Raw genomic sequence first — 20,347 nt, forward strand, 5'->3', positions numbered from 1 at the left:
CCTATTAAAAGATATTGTTAATATAAAGAGAACGTAAGAGACTTATTATCGATCGAAATTTTGTAACTCCTCGAAGGAAAGAAGAAAAGTCTCTTTAAATCTTCGTCTTTAACCTCACAATAAATTCACAATACTTGGAAAAGCAATTGTTCGATCGAAAATAATTGCAACTTGTTAATTTCTCGAACTTGGATGAAAAAAAAAATTTATCGAGAAAAATCTTACGAATGGAAATGGCAGATATTCGAGAAACGAAAGAAGAAGAAGAAAAGAAAGAACAAAAATCGAGACGAGATATTCTGGACGAGGAGGAAGAACCGAGACGAGTTAGCAGAGACGCAAGAAGGCGGAAAAGATGGACGGTGGCGTGTCATTAGAGAGTGGCGGGTACGTGGCTGGGCCGATAGAGGAGGGATAACATTCCTGCTTCTGTCGATAGATCGATCATCGTATCGTTCTGCCTCCTCTTCCTCCTCCTCCCTCCTCGACTTTTTCCTCCCGCCTGCCAGCTCATCTCTCGCGTGTTTCCAGCTATTTCTCCCGAGTAACGGCGGAACGCACTCGATCCGACGTTGTTTTTCACCGACGATTTCTCGGCGTATCGATTGTTCGAGTAGTTCGGCCGGTGATCGATCGAAAGGGGAGGATGGACCAACGTATTGGGAGGAAATGAAAGGTTTTTGCTCGTCGTCCACAGTTTCCTGGGGAGAGAAGTAACGTTACAGTTACACTTTTCGGTCACACTTTTAGTTAGAAGAGGAAGAGTCACAAGAAAACGATATGCTCCGCGTATAGGAATTTTTTAATCGGAGCTAGATCATCGATGTAGAAGAGATGAATGATTTCCTAGCGAGAACGTACTGTTAAATTCGAACCAAACTGGATCGTATTTAACTGGATATATTTATATGAATGTTATCACTGTTTTATCGGTGTTGCGTTAAAATTAGAAAAATTTATGATCAATAAACTCGAGGAGAGAAGAAGAGAGAGAAAGAGAAACAGAGAAACGAAGTACACGTGTAAACAGTTATCGTATCTAGATAGCAAATTTTTTTCTTTTTGTTAATTAATGGTTCGCCGCAATTGCTTGTTATCGAGAAAGTGTCAATATCATCTGCATATAAATGCTCTTTTTCTGGGAAAGTGCATACAAACGTGTGGAGAAAAAAGGAAACGTTGGAGTAAATAGAAAAGTAAAATCTTGCCTGGCCGCGTTTATTAAACGTTAAACACAATATCGATATTCTTAAATTGAATCGAATCAAAGATATGAAAGAAAAAAAAGGAAGAAGAAAAAGAAGAAAAAGAAAAAAACTTTGGAAAACGAGCATACCGTTTAAGCATACCATTAAAACCATCCACCCGCAAAATTAAGTCACGTAGCCGCTTCGGTAAACGAAACTCTCTCTCGAAGGATCAAAGCAAATGGAAACGGATCCGTTCTCCCCCAACTCGCTTTTCCCGCCGTTGCTTTTCGTCCCGTTCCTTCAGATTGCTCCATTTTGATCCCAACGTTTCGCCGTCACGCGTCGGTGCGCATCGAATTAATTAATATAGGCTGGTATCGGCTGGGCCGGCAAGAAGCGAAATAGCGCCCTCTTTTTTCCGCAAAAAGGAAACAACTCCACCAGCCGGTACTCTCATTATGCGAGTCGTCTTACAGAACGATAACTTTCTCGATACTGTGTGCCTCTCTGCCTTCTCTTTTTTTTCTTCTCTCTCTCTCTCCTCTTTCCTCGCGTTCCCCCTGTCCTCTCTCTTTCTCTCTCTCTCTCTCTCCCTCTCGATACCTTATCGATGCAGACAACAGCGAGACGCGGGGCAACGGACGACTGGGCAACTCTCTACGTGGAAACTGGCCTTTACTCCTCAATGGGCTCTTCTTCCTCCGCTAGAGTTACCGCTAATCTCGCGCTCTCGTGTTGCTACCGCGTTTACACGAGTACCAGTCGCGAATTAATAACTTCGATGGGATTTCGATTTTTTTTTTTTTACAATTTCTCCTCGACTTTTTTCGAACTGTTAAATAATACTTGGCGAAAATACTTGGAGATGCGATGTAATTGTATTTATACAGCTGAACACGAATTCACGAAGTTGAAGGGGATGGCGATTTCGTACTCGCGAGTTGCTGCCGTGTTGAATTTCGATGCTGGACTTCTAACGTAAATGTAGAACATGAGGAGATATATGTGTATACGTTATATTTACTCGTGTACTTTGTTCGTTCAAACATGGCGGACGTTTCCGCGCGAGAGGATTCTACTCGATATTTTGAGAGAAGTTTTTAATAGACGTACAATTGTACATCTATTCTTTAAAATTTGAGATATTTAAATATACACGTATATATCGAGAAAAACTAGCAAGGTAATTCATTTACAGAAACAGAGAAAAGTAATTGATGAGTTTGTAATGAGTTAATTACAATAAAGATACCGATATGAGTGAAGAAATAAAAGAATCTCTATTATCTCTGTACGAAATTAATTACCAGACGAAGGAACAAGTTCTCGAAATAAATCATATTCAATAGAAATATTCACTTGGCAATAAGCAATCTCGTTGGAACGATTAATGCAAATTAATCGTCGCATCATTAATTATTCAATTTCGAAAACAAATCAGCCAATATCTAAGAATCCATCCATCTTCACGGATTCTTCAATTAAAATTCCAACGGCGTAACGCTGTATAACGTTTCTCTTCGAATCCCCATCTTCGATCCCTCTCAAAATCGATTTCAAAATGCACGTCCAATTCTTTCCCAATTTTTCAAAAGAGAAGAAAGGGGGCTTCTTTCGAATCTCGACGATCTCGTTCGAGATTCGTTCGAGAAGAGGAAAAGCACGGTCCTTGAAAACGGTGCTGGAGAGGGCGCGTACGCCGGTTGCCCCGCAATTAGTGGAAATAATTTCGTCGTTAATTGCGTCACGGGCTGCCGGCCGCGTGTTTTCTCCCGTTGCGCCGTTTCTTCCATGCCTTTCCACAATCCGCTTTCTTGCTTTCCAACCGCGTACCCCGATCGTATCTTTCTCGCGAATGGACGCGGCATGGCGATGCAAAAATTAAGCGGTTTCGATCGTTGTCACGCCGCTCGTCTCGTCTCGCATTGTTCGACGGAGATATTTCATCCCGTAGGTGGAACAATTGGAAGGGAAAGGTTACTGTGTGTGTATATGTAAATTCCGCGTAGCATTCTTTTCTTATGAAAGAAGAGATTTGGGATACGAGGATTCGTTGACAGTCTTCTGGAATAACGTCTGTATTTTTTCTCTTCTTTTTTTTTAGCTTGGCGTAGATAATAATAATATCTGAATATTTTAAACATTTTTAAAAGAAAAAGAATAGCGCAAGTAACCTTAATCTTCCAAGAGAGAAGAGTCTTGGTGTTTTCTTACGCGATGTAATACCAGTTGGAGCGACTGCAGTAAGATCTCGATTAATCAATTTAAACGTGGAGATAAATGGATCGTTCACCGAATGATCAGGAAGAAAATAGGTATAAACTTAGGAGGTTAGGAATTTAAATTTCATTGCATCCTTAGGCAAATTCTTTTGGGTACTGTATAAAGATGAAAATTTGTAATAACGAGATCCAGGAATATTATCAATAATTTGAGATATGATAAAGTTTCGTCCCACTGTGTGCTGGCCTCGTTATCAACGTTGGATCCTCGAGGAAGCGAGGCTGACACGCGTCGGACGTGATTTTGATAAATGACCACGTGCGGATAATTCACGCGCGGAAAATGCAAATGTGTGTACGCGCGTGTATGTGTGAGAGAGAGAGAAAGAGAAAGAGAGACGACGAGGATCGGGCACAATGAGAAGCGTACGGCCTAGTTTCGCGGACGAGCCTCTGGATCTTGCAATCGACTCAAACATTACGATGTAAATTAAGCAGTTTCTTCTTTGTCTACGTCGGAGAGTAGAGTTTCTTCGGGGACGCAAGCTCGGTTTTTCGAGGCAAGAAGTGGAATTTGCGCGCGAATCAGGCGACCGTTTCGATACGTCACGCTGCTGGGTATGAGTCCTCTGGCAACCGTAACGCAACGTTATCTTATGAAACATCTGTTTGAGTTTCTACCGTTGCTAGAGGAAATAACGTTGGCCGTTGCTGATGGCTAAACGTTTGGACTACTTCCAAAGGACTCTTTTTCTTTTTTTTTTTTTATTTAAGAATTCGAGGATATCGATTGGAGATCGATTTTGATAAGGAAAGGAAAGAAACTGTAAATAATTTGCAATTGTCAAATCAATTCTTTTGCTTCGGCCTAGCTTTAATGTAATTCTCGAGTAATGTAGATCGATTCGAAAGAAAAAGAAACGATCGATTTAACGGATTTGTGAGAAATCTTTCTTCTTTCTCCTGAAAGAAAAAAGAAAAAGAGATAAATAAACGTGTCCAATCCGTTCAGAAATTTACACCGTCTAATCCGTCTCTTCTTCTGATCCTTCGGTAAAAAATAACTGTTCGCAAATCTGGTAGCACGAAAGCGTATCCGATCCAGTTGCCAGAGAAAAAAAAGGAAACGTGTTCGATTAAGTTTGACTACTCATCTACCTTTGACCGATTCGCGCCGACTCATCGACACGAAAGAGTGTATCCGAAAATAATTCTAGCAAAAATTGTACGAAAAAAGAGGAAACGTCAAAAACAATCGGAATCTGTATTTCGAAAGTTTAAACTTACTCATTATCTTTCGATTATTCGAGTACAAAATCAAAGTATCGAGTGTCACGAAACTGTATCCACTCCAGTTACCAAATTCTACCAGAGAAACGCGTTCAAAAGTTTCACTTCATCCATCCATCTTCGACGATCGATCAAAACTACCACGCTTCTCTCAAAAGTGTCTTGATATCTTCACGAAAGCGTGTCCGAAAAATTTCCAGCAACGAAAAAAAAAGAGGAAACGTATTCAAATCTATCGAAAACTTTAACTGTCTAAAATATCGTTTTAGACGGAAAAGTTTATCGAACGAAGGCGATGGCCAACCACGAAAGTGTATTGAAGTGTATCCGTCCATCCAGCTGACCGGTACCTCGGAACGGGAGCGCATGGTGGCTCGATTTTGACATATTTCCCCGTATGACCTTGAATAGCCGAAGACGCGGCGACGGAGGAGGCCGAGGAAGAAGGCGCTGGAAGAAGGACGAGTGACGGTGGCGATAGTAGTTAGCGGTAGAAAAGAAGAGGGTGAACGAATGAGGAGGAAGGAGGGAGGGAGAAGGCCGGTGGAGCGAGAGGGAGAGAGAGAGAGAGAGAGAGAGGGAGAGAGGAACGGCGGCCAACGAGAGACAAGACGAGGAGGGCCGATGATGGCTACGATGGTGATGGTCAGTGGTTGTATACCGGTTAAGCCGTTCAGTGCCAGGCCGGCGTCCGTCACGGTTAAACCTCGACCGCTACGCCCGTGTTCGATCTCTCGTTCCGTCGATCCGATCCGATCCGATCCGATCCCGGTGTATCGCCCTTCCGCCTCGAGAGATCCGCCTCGATATCGATGCCCGCCCAAATTCGCTCGCCTCTTGTCCAAAGATCGGCCCGTCCATCGTGACACTTGCCCGGATCTCAGTGATAATCGTATCGATCATATATATTTCGATCCTATCGTCGTAACGATTGGATCGCATTGTGAGAAGAGGGAAGCTACGATCGTTAGTCGAATATCCTTGAATTGTGCAAGGATATTGCAACGACATAGATATATATACATTGAATCGTCGTTAATCGATTTATTTCGAAACGGAGGAATCTGGCGGAAATTAAATCCAACGGTTCACCGAGGAGGTGAATTACTCGTATTCCATCCGCCTGACTCATAGCCGGAGCCGAGCCTCTCCTCTCCCCTGGGAGAGAGGAGGCGTTGCAACATCGATCAACAGTTCCACAACCGCGATCCACACTCGCGATCGACGCACGCTTGCCGCCCGTCTGCCCGTTTCCGATGCTCGTCCGCCGTTAAATCGTTGAAACTGGCAAAAGCAGCTTCAGCTTTCAGCTTGCCAATCAGGGAAGAGAGGATGAAGGAGTGAGAAATTTGATGAGGGAGGCGAAGAGGAGGGTGGAGGGACGAGGGTGGAAAATTCGGTGCAGAATGGCGAGTGACGCGCCGCTATCAGAAGGGGAAGCGAAGCAACCAGCCGCCAGGATTCGGAGCGAGCGCGGATGAAGTAATTACGAGGATTGACCAGTCACGGACCAGTCTGATCCCAAGGGAGATCCAGGTACTTCTTCTTCCGCGTGTCTCTCATTCTTCCGTGCTTCCTTCAGAAAATCGTGTCCGCCGATCGGCCGCCGATATTCTCTCTCTCTCTCTCTCTTTTTCTCTTTCTCTCTCGCGCCGACCAGAGCCAACCCGATCCCCCCGGTTTCTCGCCTCGCCTCGCCTCGATACAACTTCATCGAGGACGGAACGTAGAAACGGAGGAGAATTCGATCGATTGGCCGATTAACCCTTTGCGTTTACCGTCCTCCTCTCGTAGAGTGTCGTTAACCCTTGGATTCGATTCTGAATAAGAAAATTTGGAATCTTATTTTTATTACACGATAATTCCGATCCGGTAATTATTACGTTAGCAATATTGGATTAATCTTCAAGTGTTATTAACCCTTATATCCTATTTCCAATTCTAATTGTTCGTGTGATCGAAATTTTAATTCCATCTTCGTTTTAAACTTTTCTTTATCGATCGATTCAAATTCAAATTATTCGAGACAATTATAACGTGGCATTTTTAGATAAGTTAATTACGAGATATTCTTTCGTAATAATAATAAAAAAAAAATAATAATCCTCTGAAAAGCCTCTAAATCGAAATTTTAATTCTATCTTCGTTTTAAACTTTTCTTTATCGATCGATTTAAATTCAAATTATTCGAGACAATTATAACGTGGCATTTTTAGATAAGTTAATTACGAGATATTCTTTCGTAATAATAATAAAAAGAAAAATAATAATCCTCTGAAAAGCCTCTAAATCGAAATTTTAATTCTATCTTCGTTTTAAACTTTTCTTTATCGATCGATTGAAATTCAAATTATTCGAGACAATTATAACGTGGCATTTTTAGATAAGTTAATTACGAGATATTCTTTCGTAATAATAATAAAAAGAAAAATAATAATCCTCTGAAAAGCCTCTAAATCGAAAATTTAGTTGGAAATTTCACACACCTGCGGTATATACCGTAAGATGAGACGCTAATTTTTTACCCCGATCTCGTATACGATCGCTTCCGTCTCTGAATGAAGGAAGCTCCATTCCTCCATTGAAACGTTGGAAAGCTCACAATGGAGAAACCCAAGACGAGCTTCTTCAGGCGTAACGTCAATAAGCCTGAAGGGTGAAAAAGAAACGTTGGCGGTTGTAAAAGTAAAAGCGAGAATGGGACAGCCCATACCTCATCTAGAGGCCAGAGAGTTTGTCCTTTACGATGCAATCATGGAGGAGGACATGGAGGAGGAAGGACGGAGAAAAGGACGGAATAGGGGAGGGGGGAGGAGAAGGAAGGAGAGGAGGCGAGAAGAAAGAGATTTTATCCGCGGAAGCAATCCGCGCGACGGGGCAGACGCGATAAAGAGCCGACAATTCAGCTACCAGTTTGCGAGTCCTTGATGCTACGATTTCCATGCCCACTCGAATACCGTAACGACGCCGAACGTGACTTCGATCGAAAACCAGCCGCGATACGTACGTTCGTTTCCAGTTATCTATTACCGTTGTCATACTTCCGTAATACTTCTTCATCGGCCGTTAATCGCGCGTACAGCCTTATGCCTGGTCCACACCGACCGGTTTAAAGGAATCGAACAATTGAGAAAGAGAGAGAGAGAGAGAATGGAAAAACGAGGCTTTTCTTATATCATACTTTCGATTAAACTTTTATTAAAAAAGGAAAAAGATTTAAGATGATCATGATTGAGATTGAAATTTGAAGGATTCTTATTTGGAGAATAGGGGAGAGTGTGTAATTGTAAATTAATTAAGATGTCAAAAAGAAAAAAGGTGTTACGCCAAAGAAGAAAGTTTTAATTCCGAGAACGTCGTTTTTGAGATTTGTGCACGATGGATATACACGGTATGCATAGGGGGGACGAAAAACTTGGATACAGCGGCGGAGATCAAAAGGAGCAACATGTTGCCACGAGATAGGCTAGGCAAAGTTACAAAAGGGTTTCTCTGTCCTTCTCGTGGAAGTCCACTTTCGTCTTCCGTGTTTCGATCGAACGGCCGTGTTTGTTTTGCGTGTTGCTTGGAAATGTTCGTCCCGTGTGTCTCGGATAGCTCGAGATAGCATCTAAGGTAAACGTCCCAGTTACAGGGACGTAAACTTTTCAATATTTTAAATGGGAGAAGGCGAAAAGTGAATTGCGCGCTTTTATTTTTAAAAAATAAAACTTTCGTTTCACTTTCGCAGAATAACGATCGGCAAGAAACTTTCGTTTCAATATTACAAGAATTAAAAAATATATTTGAAAAGAAACATGAAGAGATAATCAATTGAACTGCATGAATGGATAACAAGTAAATTAATAGTCACATGGCGCTAGTGTCGCGACGTAATCTTCGTTGCAATTATCGTTGTAACGACGATACAATTGGAATTCCCATGGAAGTTTAGATAAACCTCTCGATAAACCTCGATTTCGTGAAGGAAAGCAGAAAGCGTAGGGAAAGTGACACTCGAAGAGTGAACCAGAGACCATCGTCCAGTTATTAAAGGCAAAAAAGAGTGAAGTTAGCAGCGGCGCTCGTTGGATCGAAAATCGGCTCGGATCAACTTTCGAGTTAATTAATCGCGGTTGCGTCGAACCGGCGTAAAACAGGCATTAGCCAGTTCGAAAGCTTTCGAGGGAGGCGAAATAGTGTGGACGTGCACGTTTATGGATAATACGAGCGGTTGCACGGTAAATTTGCATCTGTCTTGAAACGAGCTATCAGTTTCAATTGGCGTGTCGTATCGTGATCCGACGTTTCTCCCGTTCGTTCCAGTAGCCGAGTATTGTCATTATCGACCCGTTCGATGTACCGTAGCGTTGTTAAGACGCGGATAAAATAAGCGCTATTACTTTAATTGTGTATACTAAATTGCTGATTCGCCGATTACCGATGCATTAGGACGTTCAATTGCGTGACACGCTCCCGATATTTCGTATTCAACCGTTTCGGTCATCGAGTTTTCTGCTCGACTATCGGTATCGGAATCGCGTATAAGTATGCGAGCATCGTCTCGCTCGACTCCCGTTTCTTTATTTGATTTCGTGAAAAAAAAAAAAAAAAAAAAAGAAAAAAACCAAGCTTTCAACGTCGAAAATCTCATCTTAAAACCCGTCAAATTATTATATTCTAATCGTCCAATTGAGTCAAAGAGATCCCTCGAGTTTAGGACCCAACTTAAAAAAAACCTCGCCGCGCCATGTTATTTAAAATTTCTCGTCCGCCATGTCCGTCCATCGAAGCGGAAGCTGGCACGAACAATCGAGGATGGGCACGTTTCTGAGGACAGGACCACGTTTCCACGAGACGTCGTCCTCGATCATTTCTGATCGATCGAAACTCGTCGATCGCTTCGCAGGAAGTTGGCATTATCTCACGCCTCTTCCCTCCCTCTCTCTCTCTCTCTCTGTACGCGCGCAACGGGATCTCGATTTTCGCGTCTTCGAAGAACCACCTCGACTTGTCGAAATCCGCGATCGTTTCGCCCGCGGAACGAGAGATGCGCTTGTGCCGGTTTCCTTTTACCTTTTATCGTCGGAAAGAATTTATCGTTTACCGATAAAGTGTCTTGGTTTAATGGGACACCGTTAATGAGAGACATCCTGGTCGACCGTGAAATTTCAACCACGTGATCCCTCGGTGAGCTACCGTGAGGAGAACACGCGGTCTGCCCCGTCCGATTTTTCTCCTTTCTTCTTTCTTTTTCTCATTCGGTTTGATAACTGGTTCTGTCTCGCGATAATTATATCAGTCTACGGATAACGGGAATAGAATGGGGATTGGCGAGAGAGGCTTCTCGCTATTTTGCATCAGATAAAATTATTTCGTCGGCTTGTTTCCATTTCGCGAAACTTTGATTAAAACTCTGTGAAATACTATAATTTGTATACCTAGAATCTACAAGAGTTTTTTTTCTTTAGATCATAGCAATCTTAATCGAATCGAATACATTTTTTTAAAAAACTTTCAAACTTTCGTTTCACTTTCGTAGCGTAACGATTTTCGATCGATCGGCAAAATCTTTCGTTTCGAAGAATTAAAAAATATATATATATTTCAAAAATGTAATACTAGATGTAATAACTGATCATTTTTTAGAAATGTATCTCCACGAGGATATTATTTATCATCCGGATAAATTATACGGCGGATCGAGGATGTACGATCGTCCATGAAATAAAATATACGCGCGATTGCCTCGGCTCCCAAAAATCGATCCTCGATCGGGTCGCTTAACGGCGTACAGCGAGCCAGGTGAAACAGTTTATTAGCTGGGTGTGCTATCTGGTATCAGGCAACCGATATACTCGGCCGTCGTGGGCTTAATGCCCGCGTAGCGGATTCGTAGCGAGGTTGGGACGGAGCGTGTACGGGAAACTGGTCTCTCCGCGGTTCTCTATGAATAGAATTAATGGACGGTGATACTGCGGTTAATCGTCGCCGAAGAGAGGAGACCCCGAAGATCGAAGCGTGAATGACGAGCAGAGATATCGCAAGAGATATCCGTATTGGTAAAAATTTTTTTAATCGCTCGAATTGGATGATCATCGAACCAATCAACTTTGCGATTATTGGCATTATTGTAGAACACGTGGATCTCTCTTTTTTTTTTTTTAATCTTGGTTGTTAATTCGATAGAAATTGATGGTATTGTAAATTTAATCAATACAAGCAACGAAGAGAGAAGTTGGAGTAGCTTTCACGTTCGTTTAAAATCAATTTTCCTCGGCCATCCCTGAACGTAACTCTCCATTGTTGCTCTCATCCACGATCTGATAGCGGGCACGTAGTATGGGATACGGTAGCGGCGAAACACGCGTCGATATCTCCTCCTCCTCTTCCTCTTCACGGTTGTTCGCCTCTCTTTCCGCGATTGAGTAACTGTACATCATCGACCATCGTCTAAGGCCGTGCTCGCATCACCGAAACGAACCGGAGCAAAAAGCCATATCTCGGAAATAACATGGGGGGAGGGGGGAGGAATTATGAATATACCACGGGTCAGTTTATTAAGAGACATAAATCGCGCAAAAAGCATTGGTGGCTAATTACGATCCAATTTGCCCCGGCGTTCGCACCCCACGAGGCGATTAATAGTTGTTCCTAGGATGTCTTCGATAATGCCTAGTAATCCAATATTTAATAGTCCGTCTTCTCATATAGATCATTTTAATCTGTTCAACGTGGCAATCACGCGTCCCTGGTATTAACTCTACGGCGCCACGGATATTTACATTCTTATTTTTACCGTTCGGAAAAAAGATAAAAGGCAATTTTATTCGACTGGAATATGCCTTTTTGATGAATAATAATAATAAAATAATTCAGACCGCGTTGATTCCTTTCGATCGATGTAATAATGCGAAAATATCTGTGGAAAGAAAAACGAGATAGATTGGAATGAAAAAATTTAATTCTCGCTTCAAGAAACATTTTTCTTCTTTCGATTCATGAACGAAACGAAGCGTAGAAAGCTTGAACAGTGAAATTTGGGAAGGATCGATTCGACGGACGATCGAGGAATCGGGAGCGATACGAAAGCGAACAATCTTCTGAACCATGAGAAAGCGGGGTAACAACCAAATTCCAGGCTGACGAACTGCAGCCTCTTCTTCTTCTTCTTCTGCTCCCCTTAATCATCCTCCATTTCCTGCAAAAGCCTGCTGCTACGCCCGCTTGTTAAAACTGCGCGAACGCCTTGCCTTGGCCTGGCGAGTGAACAAGCCAGGAAAGACATAAATTAAATTACCGCGGTATCAAGCGGCTCTGCCTGCTACAGATAGGGATCATTCGTGAACTGGGAAACCGATGATTTGGCGGGGCGTTACGGAAGAGCGGAGGCCTCTGAGCGAACGACAAAGAAAGGCAAAATCGATCCCTCCCTGTCGAGGGATATTAGAACGGGAAAGGGGATGAAGAAATCTCTCCCTTCTTTCGATCCTTCGAAGGGATCGAATTTCTCGCGATAATTACATCGATCCGTGAAAGAGAGAGAGAGAGTTGTCATAATTGCTAATCCATCGTGGATTATTAGCCGATGAATAACAAGCGTCATCCTCTCTTAAAACTGCAATTTAATTCCTCCTCTTTATACTTTACATGAGATTTACGTACCAATTATTCACGATCACTCCTCTTCGTTCCATTCACCATCAGAAATGTAAAACGTAATGCATTTTTTTTTTAACTATTTTTTAATTCGGATAATTGACGTTCTATTTCTATACATCGTGTCTCGAATGTATTCGCGCAAATTTGAAGAGAGCTTCTCTCTTACGTGGTATTTACACATCAACGTAATTAAGTACGAGTATGTAACATTTCCCATCGTTTAAAATTCCCTTTCATTACTGTCCAAATAAAACACGAAAATGGAGCATGATTAAAAGAAACGCGATTTCGAAACATTGGAAAATGGAATGATTTCGAGATTATAAAATTTCAAGACTCATTACGAGAGGGAGGGGGGGGGCCTTTGTCCCCGTTAGGGAGGGCCGGTTAATTGGTCGGTTAGTGGGTTAATTGACGCGTTCTTAATCAGCCATCGAGTCATCACGAGGGATAACGAGGTTAAATTGCGGTTGGCTCCTTCTTCAAATCTGACCTCCCCCCCTTGGTTGTTGGACCAACGCGGCTTCACAATGGAAAGGCGCGTTTTCAAAGCGTAGCTCTCGGCCTCTCCTCTCCACAATTCTTCTCCACTACCGGGGATATTTTCGCGGCAAAAGAACGATTAAACGTTGTGGAAATGGGAACGAGAGTCGCTATGATGATAAGCTCGTTTGTGAAGGGGAAGGAGGAGAAGGTTATCGTATATGCACAATCTCACGGAAATTAGAATTAATGCCCGTGTAATGAATCGTGTCACCGTATACGTGAAACGTCGGTGAAACGTATTATATCGGGTCGCGCGATGTTTATGCAAATTGAAGTGGAAAGATGGAGATCTGTTTAAGCCTTTGAAGTAATAATGAGTGATGCGTGCTATATATATTGATATACTTTGCGAGTTGCGTCGATTCTAAAAGATATGATAATTCTATTCGAAAGAATAGAGTCTTGAAGTCGAATGATTTTCTTAAGAAACGATATGATAATTCTATTCGAAAAAATAGAGTCTAGGTTGAAGTCGAATGATTTTTCTTAAGAAACGAAGAAAAAAATATCGTTTCTTCTGATCGATTTAAGATATTGATATTGGTAGATATTGATGCGACGTATTAAATGTCGTAGAGATAAGGATGCTTGTCTCTTGACTCGAGATCTCGGGTTTGAGGTCCGTTTTTCCGCTGTATGAACCGCTTGTCCTAGTTAGACAGTACAATAGAGTGTGGGCCGTGGTACAAGTTTCGTAGCATGCGAGAAGATTCATTTACAGGCGGGGTTTGTAACTCGTTGCTGCGAACTCGTGTCTCTGTCGCGATGGAATGACGCGAGAGAAATGGGGATAAAAGATGGTTGGAGATAAAATTTAAACAGGCTGTGGGAAAATTGGAAATCTGGCATGGTAATGGCTTAAAATTATTCCAATACCCGGAGTGATTTCTGGAGCAATCACTGGATTGTTGCATTTAAATGTTCAAAAATTAGAAAATTTAAGGATTTCACGATAATCGAGTTAGCTTTATCTAAGACTCGATTATTATTAAATCGAAAGACATATTCAATTTACGACATCTTTTCGAAGGATTGAAAGAATTGAAGTCACTTTAGAGGAGCAAAAATTATCCGACTCCACGATGTTAATTATCCACGCCCCTGTTTTTTATTTACGCGGACGGCCGAAAACGCGAGCGTAAATTTTAATGGGCGCTCGTCCACGAAATCCCGTCACGCAGAGATCCCTCCACGTGTTTAGGAAGTCGCTCGAGAAGCACGAGCATTATGAAACCTCGTCGCGGCTATGAATGTTAATGGGGGGCTCAGCCACGTTTACTATCTCCGTTGCAGAAAGTACAAACAGAACTGGCGCGGTGTGCATCCGCGCCACGATCTCAACCAACTGTTCTTGTCCGCGTTTCGTGAATTCACGCGGAAGCTTTTCGCGCCCGGCGCTGAAGGCACGATTTTTCGTCGTGAAAATTTGATAATCCTCGCTCACGATAGAAAATTTGTATCGAAGATAATAAAATACTCTTGGAATATTTCATCTCGAAAATACGTAGATCGAATAACGATCGGTAATAAATTCTGAAAATTGAATACGAAGCGCTCGATACTTTTTTATATCTCGAAAATTCGATCTGTTCGAGGAATTGCACTGACGAAGGGGAAGAATTTATTTATAAAAATTTATTACAATTCCCTTCAAAATTTCGTAAGCTTGCTCGAAAGAAAAATTGATGGAATAATAATTGTGAAAAAGAAATTGAATCCTCGATACGAAACGAGTGGATGAGAATCGATGGTTCGCGAATAGTTTAGATAAATTCCAACAGATAAGACTTACGATCGGATAAATCCGTCGGATCAGTAGGTCGTGTGGTGCGTGTACTTTTTGCCGTGCACGATTTCTCGCGATGTCTGGTCGGCCAGGAAACACCTAAGTCAGCGACAGTTTTATACTCTTTGCTTCTTGACCTTGCCCCAGAGAGGCCACCGATCGGAACACTATTCGAAGCATGTAGGGTAGAGCAGTAGTTTTCTTTCCTCGCCGGCCGACGCTTAACGGTCCAAGCCGATCGAATCGCCTACCAACGTGTATCCTTGAAGTATCTTTAGTGTGACCAACCTGCGAAGAGAACGATCAATCTCTCTCGATGTTCATCTCGCCTCGTCCCTCTTTATTATCGCGAAATATATTTTCAACGATTAATTTTTAATTAATTTCAAATTGTGTTAAAATCGGAGAATTACTTCGAAGAGACAAAACATCTCAGATACCGCTTTAATTTTAAATTAAATTCTTCAACAATGAAGTTTGCAGTTTTGAAAAAAATTTTCTAAACGAAAGGAAAAAAAGGAGAAGAAGAAGAAGACATCCGGATAGATGGATGTTGAGGAGGGGGAGGATATCGAGATCAATGGAAAAGGAGCGGCGAAAAATCGTGTGCCGGATATGTTCCGCGTGCTCGCGGTCAACCGAGTTCTCGTTGCCCTGAAATATGTGTCACTTTTTGCGGGCGCTCGTGCGGGAGACGAGGTAACACGAGACCACGGCCCAGTTCCTCTGCAACCGCGAGGGACACACGCACTCTATCTTCCTCCATCCTTCCTCTCCCCCGACAACTAACCTTGCCTTCCTCGATCGCCCCTCTCAGTTCCCTATTAGATAGCTCGATCGATCGATCGATCGTGATCGATCGCATCGGGCTCGAGGTACCGAAACGAGCTTTCCTCGCTCGATCCAAGAATATTCAAAAGATAATTTGGAAAATGATTTCTTTTATACAAATTCGTTTTCAATTTGTTAATCAAATTAATTAAGTTAAAATTGAAAAAGTGGAAGGATGAAGATTTCCAATTCATTTTCCGGATATAGTGGATAGAAATATTTTTACGTTTATTTAAGTTTCTTATAAATGCATATCTGCAATTACAATAACTATCGAGTATTGGATAGAAATTTTTTTAAAATTCGCTTTGAAAAAATTTGTAAGTTGTCTGGATAAAATAATATAATATTTCGTGGGATCGCCGAGGAATGGAAAAGTGTAGTTTGTCGCTACGCTCTGAAAGAACGTATCTTTCGATATGGAAAATGCATATATATATATAAAAGTTAGAAAAATAAGAAGAAACGTTTTCACGCTTGTTAGAAACAAGTTTCGTCCACGATCCACCTCGATCTCGACGCTATCAGTTCCTATAAAAATTCAAATTTCGTCCCATATCCGGGACGAACAAGTTGCGTAAGAAGCTCGTTCCGAGCCAGTTTCGCTTCAGAAAACTTTCGTTTTCGATCGATAAACGAAGGAAGAAGGAAAAATAGAAATCGAAATCCATCGAAAGAAGAGATTTTCTATTGTAAGAGAAATATTAAGGGCGAAGGAGAAGACGAGAACAATATATCGATACTTGTTCTTTTCTTTCCTCTATCGAAACTTTCTAGGATATCCCAAAGCTGAAACGTCGATACTGCGACAAACTTTCCTCACCTCGTAGAAGACGAACTTGGGAAATATCCTTGAATTTCTCTTCCTCGATCCAATCCCCTATCCATCTCCCCGTTGCAGAATTATTGAATTAACCCAATCCCAGCTCAGCAGATTTGTAAATAATCCGCCTACAGAAAAAAAAATAGGATCAGAATTTATGAAAATCTCTACTAAAAAAGTACTTAAGAGGAACTTTAATATAAAATAAAGAGGAGATATCGTTAAAACATTGATAAGATCGATTACCTTATATAAAGAAAGGAATCGTGCGAGAAAAAAAAGTAATCAGAATAATATGCTTTCGATAGAAAGATGTGGAAGGTCAATACAATGCGAGGGACAAAGAGACAAGATCCCAGAGAAAGGAGAGGAAGCAGCCATCACATCCAGACCCATTCAGAAATCACTCTGTCCGCGGCTGAGGCAGGAGTCCGGAAATACGAAATTGATGTTTGCATACCACTCGTTGGATCGATCGTCGTCGCGTGTCCCCCGCTTCCAGCGATTTCCAGTGGCAGGGAGGGTCCGCAAGTAGAATCAGCCATCGTGCGTACGCCACTCGTCGCGATTTTCTCTCCTGCTGTGCGTGACCCCTCCTTCACATGAAACGAAGAGATTGCGAACTTTCGAATCGTCTATCGATCAAACCGCCCACGCCAACGTATATAATAGCGTGGTAACAGAATGTCCGATGGAAATGAGATATCGCGGTCGAGACGTAGAGGCGTTCCATTCATTGGAGGGAAATTTTCATCGATGATCGAGTCAACTCTGATTGGATTAATCTGTCATCCAAATTAGTCGGCGGCTTCCAATCATGCCAACAGAATATTCGTATAAATAATAATCGAAACGAGGTAGATAGATGGAAATTTTTTTATTTGGTTGGTTGAAAGATGAAAAGTTGGAAAATATAAAAATCTTGAGATATATATATATCAAGGGTAGTTATAGAAAAGTATTGTTCGTACGATCCAACTTTCTCCGATTGAAATATAACACTTTACATTTTACGATAGATCATTTTACGTACGTATTTCAAAGTAATTAAAATTGTACAGAAATCGACCAAATGAAATTACAAAAAAGTTCCGTACAATCTCTTACGGCTTATACGAATTATATTCTTCGAAAACATATCGGAACACGGAAGTTAATTAGCAGTTAAATGGATTGGATAAAGTAACAGACGCCATTTCGAGGATAATAAATCTTGGTGGCATACGAAAAATAAGCGTTTCTCGCGTTCGGTGTCATCGAATAACCGGCACGCGATCGGGCAGAGGGAAGAAAAAGAGGAAGAAGAAGGAAGAGGAGGAAGAGAAGAAGAACAAGAAGAAGAAGAAGAAGAAGAAGAAGATCGAAAGGCTTTCGCGTAAAACGACGGATGTAAATCAAGTCGAATCGAGCGTGATGGGTGAGCTTTCTTCGAAAGCGTGGCCGAGGCGAGTTGGAAACATCGGCCAGGTTGATTTATGTGGCGTGAAACGTGTTGACACACGGCCCAGGCCACGTCGAATCAATGTTTTGAGACTAAACGATTCGCCAGGAGCGCGTAATCCCTTTCCCCTCCGTCTCCGTCCCCGTGATTCGCTTAAAATGATAATGAACGAACGGCCGAGCCGAGAAATATCACCTGTATGGACACTCGTGGCCGATAGACCGAGACCACTTTGCATTCGAACGTTCCACCTGCGGAAGCGCAACAAGCTCGAATATCTTCCAACCGCTTGTATATTTTAATATTCGAAAATTAGTCTTTAAATCCTAGTATTGGAAGGAAAAACTGCTATTTCCTTTGTAAAAATATCGTGTTCGAGGAATAGGAGGGATAAATTTTTATCGATCTTTGAAGTAATGTTATTTCGAAAATCGGTAATTTTTTTAATCTTAAAAAAGTATGGATTCTCGCGAGCATTTATATCCTAACACTAAAATCTAAAAAAATCTATTCTCAAAAAAAAAAAAAAAAATCTTATGATTTACTTAAAAAAAAAAAAGATCCTCCATAAAGATTCCTTGGACATTCTTGGACTCGATGTGTACTCGATATACACACCCTTCGCTCCATTCAACGTTGGAAAGGAAGCGAGAAATCGATTTGAAGGAGAGACGCAAAAGGTTTCGCAATGGCGCACAAGTTTTTATCGGGTATCGATTTTGCCGAGGATCCGCGGACGGAGCCACGTCCACTCCCCTGTCTGGCGTGTGTCGCCTTCTGAAATACGAGACTCGATAAAACCGCATCCGCCCGATCGAGGCAAAAAGCGAGCAAGGGATCGTGGTCGACTGTGAATCGGTGTCAACGAGACAAATTGGCCGAAAAAACGAGCGAGAAAGCACCCGAAACTCAGCCCGATGACCCGGTATGCGAAACCAGAATTCGGTATCCAGCCCCTCTCTATCTTCCTCTCCCCTCCTTCTCCTCTTCTCCTCTTCTCCTCCTTCTCCTCCTCTCCTCCTCCTCCTCCTCCTCTCCCCGGGATCAACAATCGCGCCGCGTTTTTCTTCGCGCGTCGAAGGTAGGGTGCACCTGCTACCGATTCAATTACGTGCGTACATGTGGCCCGTGTGTTTTACGATCATCACCGACTTTGCTTTCGATCGCTAACGAAACGTGACGAAACGTGGTACGTAGTTGCAAAAGTTTGGGGGAAAAAGCGAGACGATAATTTTTGAACGGGAATTGGATGTCTTTTGAAAATGAGAGATGTATTAGCTTTTTTTAAAGACGAAATGTTTAACAAATGTGAAGTAATAAGAATTTTTATATTTCGTATATACGAAATAATGGTTGTTATCGCGTCTAGAAAGAGAAAAGAGATGGAATCGTTTTATCGATCGCTTTGGAATAATAATTCTTTCGTAATATCGGGACGGAAAGGAAGGGAAAGAGAGGAGCTGATCTGAACGGAGAAGAGAATATCGAATACTTGAAGGCGTGACTACGTTTCCCGCATTCTCACGTCGAAGTTGTTCCAGCGCCGGGCTGGAAATCCTGTTAAATCAATACCCTAATTGACCGAAGCGACTCGTGTGTAAACGCGCGTGAACGCGTACGCGCGCAGTTTCGCGTAATATTCAAGCATCCGTGGAAACGTTGGCGAGTTGGCCGGGCGTTACGCGATATCTTGCGTTTTACTACCGTGCTCTTTCGTTTATTTGCATAATAGTCGCTGATGACCCGTCATAAAGACACATACGCCGCGCCATGTATGCACCTCGCCCTCCTTCCCTTCCTCCCCTTCCGTCACTTCCATTCAACGCGTAACGTAACCTTTTTTTTTACATAACCAAGTTACATTTCCAATCGTTACTCACCGCCTTTCATCTTCCCTTCGTTCTCTCGCTCCGCGAAACTTTAAATTATACTCACCTGTATCTATATATATATATATTATAGAGATTATATCTTTATATATATTCCAGGATATGAAACATTTCTCGCTATGTCAATTTTGTTAAACGTCTTACAACGAATGGACAATATTATCGAATCGAATGAAACGCGACAAATCCTTTGTGAAACTTGTTTCCCTGGATGATTAAAGATATTTTTTGGGAATAGGGAAATTTGTTATTTTTTCTTTATTGTCAATTTATTTACGAATAATAATTTGTCAGGTGAAAATATCTCGAGAGTTTTCTAATAAGAGGCAGCCTCAAAGCGTCAAAGTCAAAGGACAGAGAATCGATGGCCTCTTATTAACACAATAAGTCGAACTCGATGCACGGCATTCGTCACGATCAAGCACGTGCTAACAAAGGGGTCGATTTAATTGAATCTCCGCGGGCCCCACCCACCCACGAGCGAGACGAGAGCACCACGGGCGATCCATTGATTTTCCACGCGTGCACCGCACTGACCTCCTCCACGGACGCCGATATTACGCCGCCATTGAATTCAGGTTACCGCGCGGCGTAGTAGGGTACAGGCTCATAAGACGGCGGACGCAAAAATTATGAATCCCGTGAAAGGTTTCTAGTACAAAGGCACGGCTGAACGGTCCAGTGCAAT

The 20,347-nt window shown here is 42.1% G+C and overlaps 1 protein-coding gene across 7 annotated transcripts in view; it reads left to right on the forward strand.

Moving 5' to 3' along the window:
- Positions 1-20,347, forward strand: part of LOC410624 (serine proteinase stubble) — a 73,676-nt gene that overhangs the window by 43,071 nt on the left and 10,258 nt on the right. For 2 of the 7 annotated variants that reach the window (XM_006561010.3, XM_026445340.1), the window contains exon 1: positions 5,328-6,238. The exons of 2 other annotated variants lie outside the window; for them this stretch is intronic. The gene's annotated coding sequence lies outside the window, so the exon portion shown is untranslated. Of the gene's footprint in view, positions 1-4,485; positions 4,492-5,326; positions 6,239-20,347 lie in introns of those variants that run through there. 3 more of the 7 variants (XM_026445338.1, XM_016916542.2, XM_006561012.3) reach the window with 3 other exon arrangements.

This window comes from Apis mellifera, linkage group LG15 (genome assembly GCF_003254395.2).
Source record: "Apis mellifera strain DH4 linkage group LG15, Amel_HAv3.1, whole genome shotgun sequence".
Classification (NCBI taxonomy): Eukaryota; Metazoa; Arthropoda; class Insecta; order Hymenoptera; family Apidae; genus Apis; species Apis mellifera.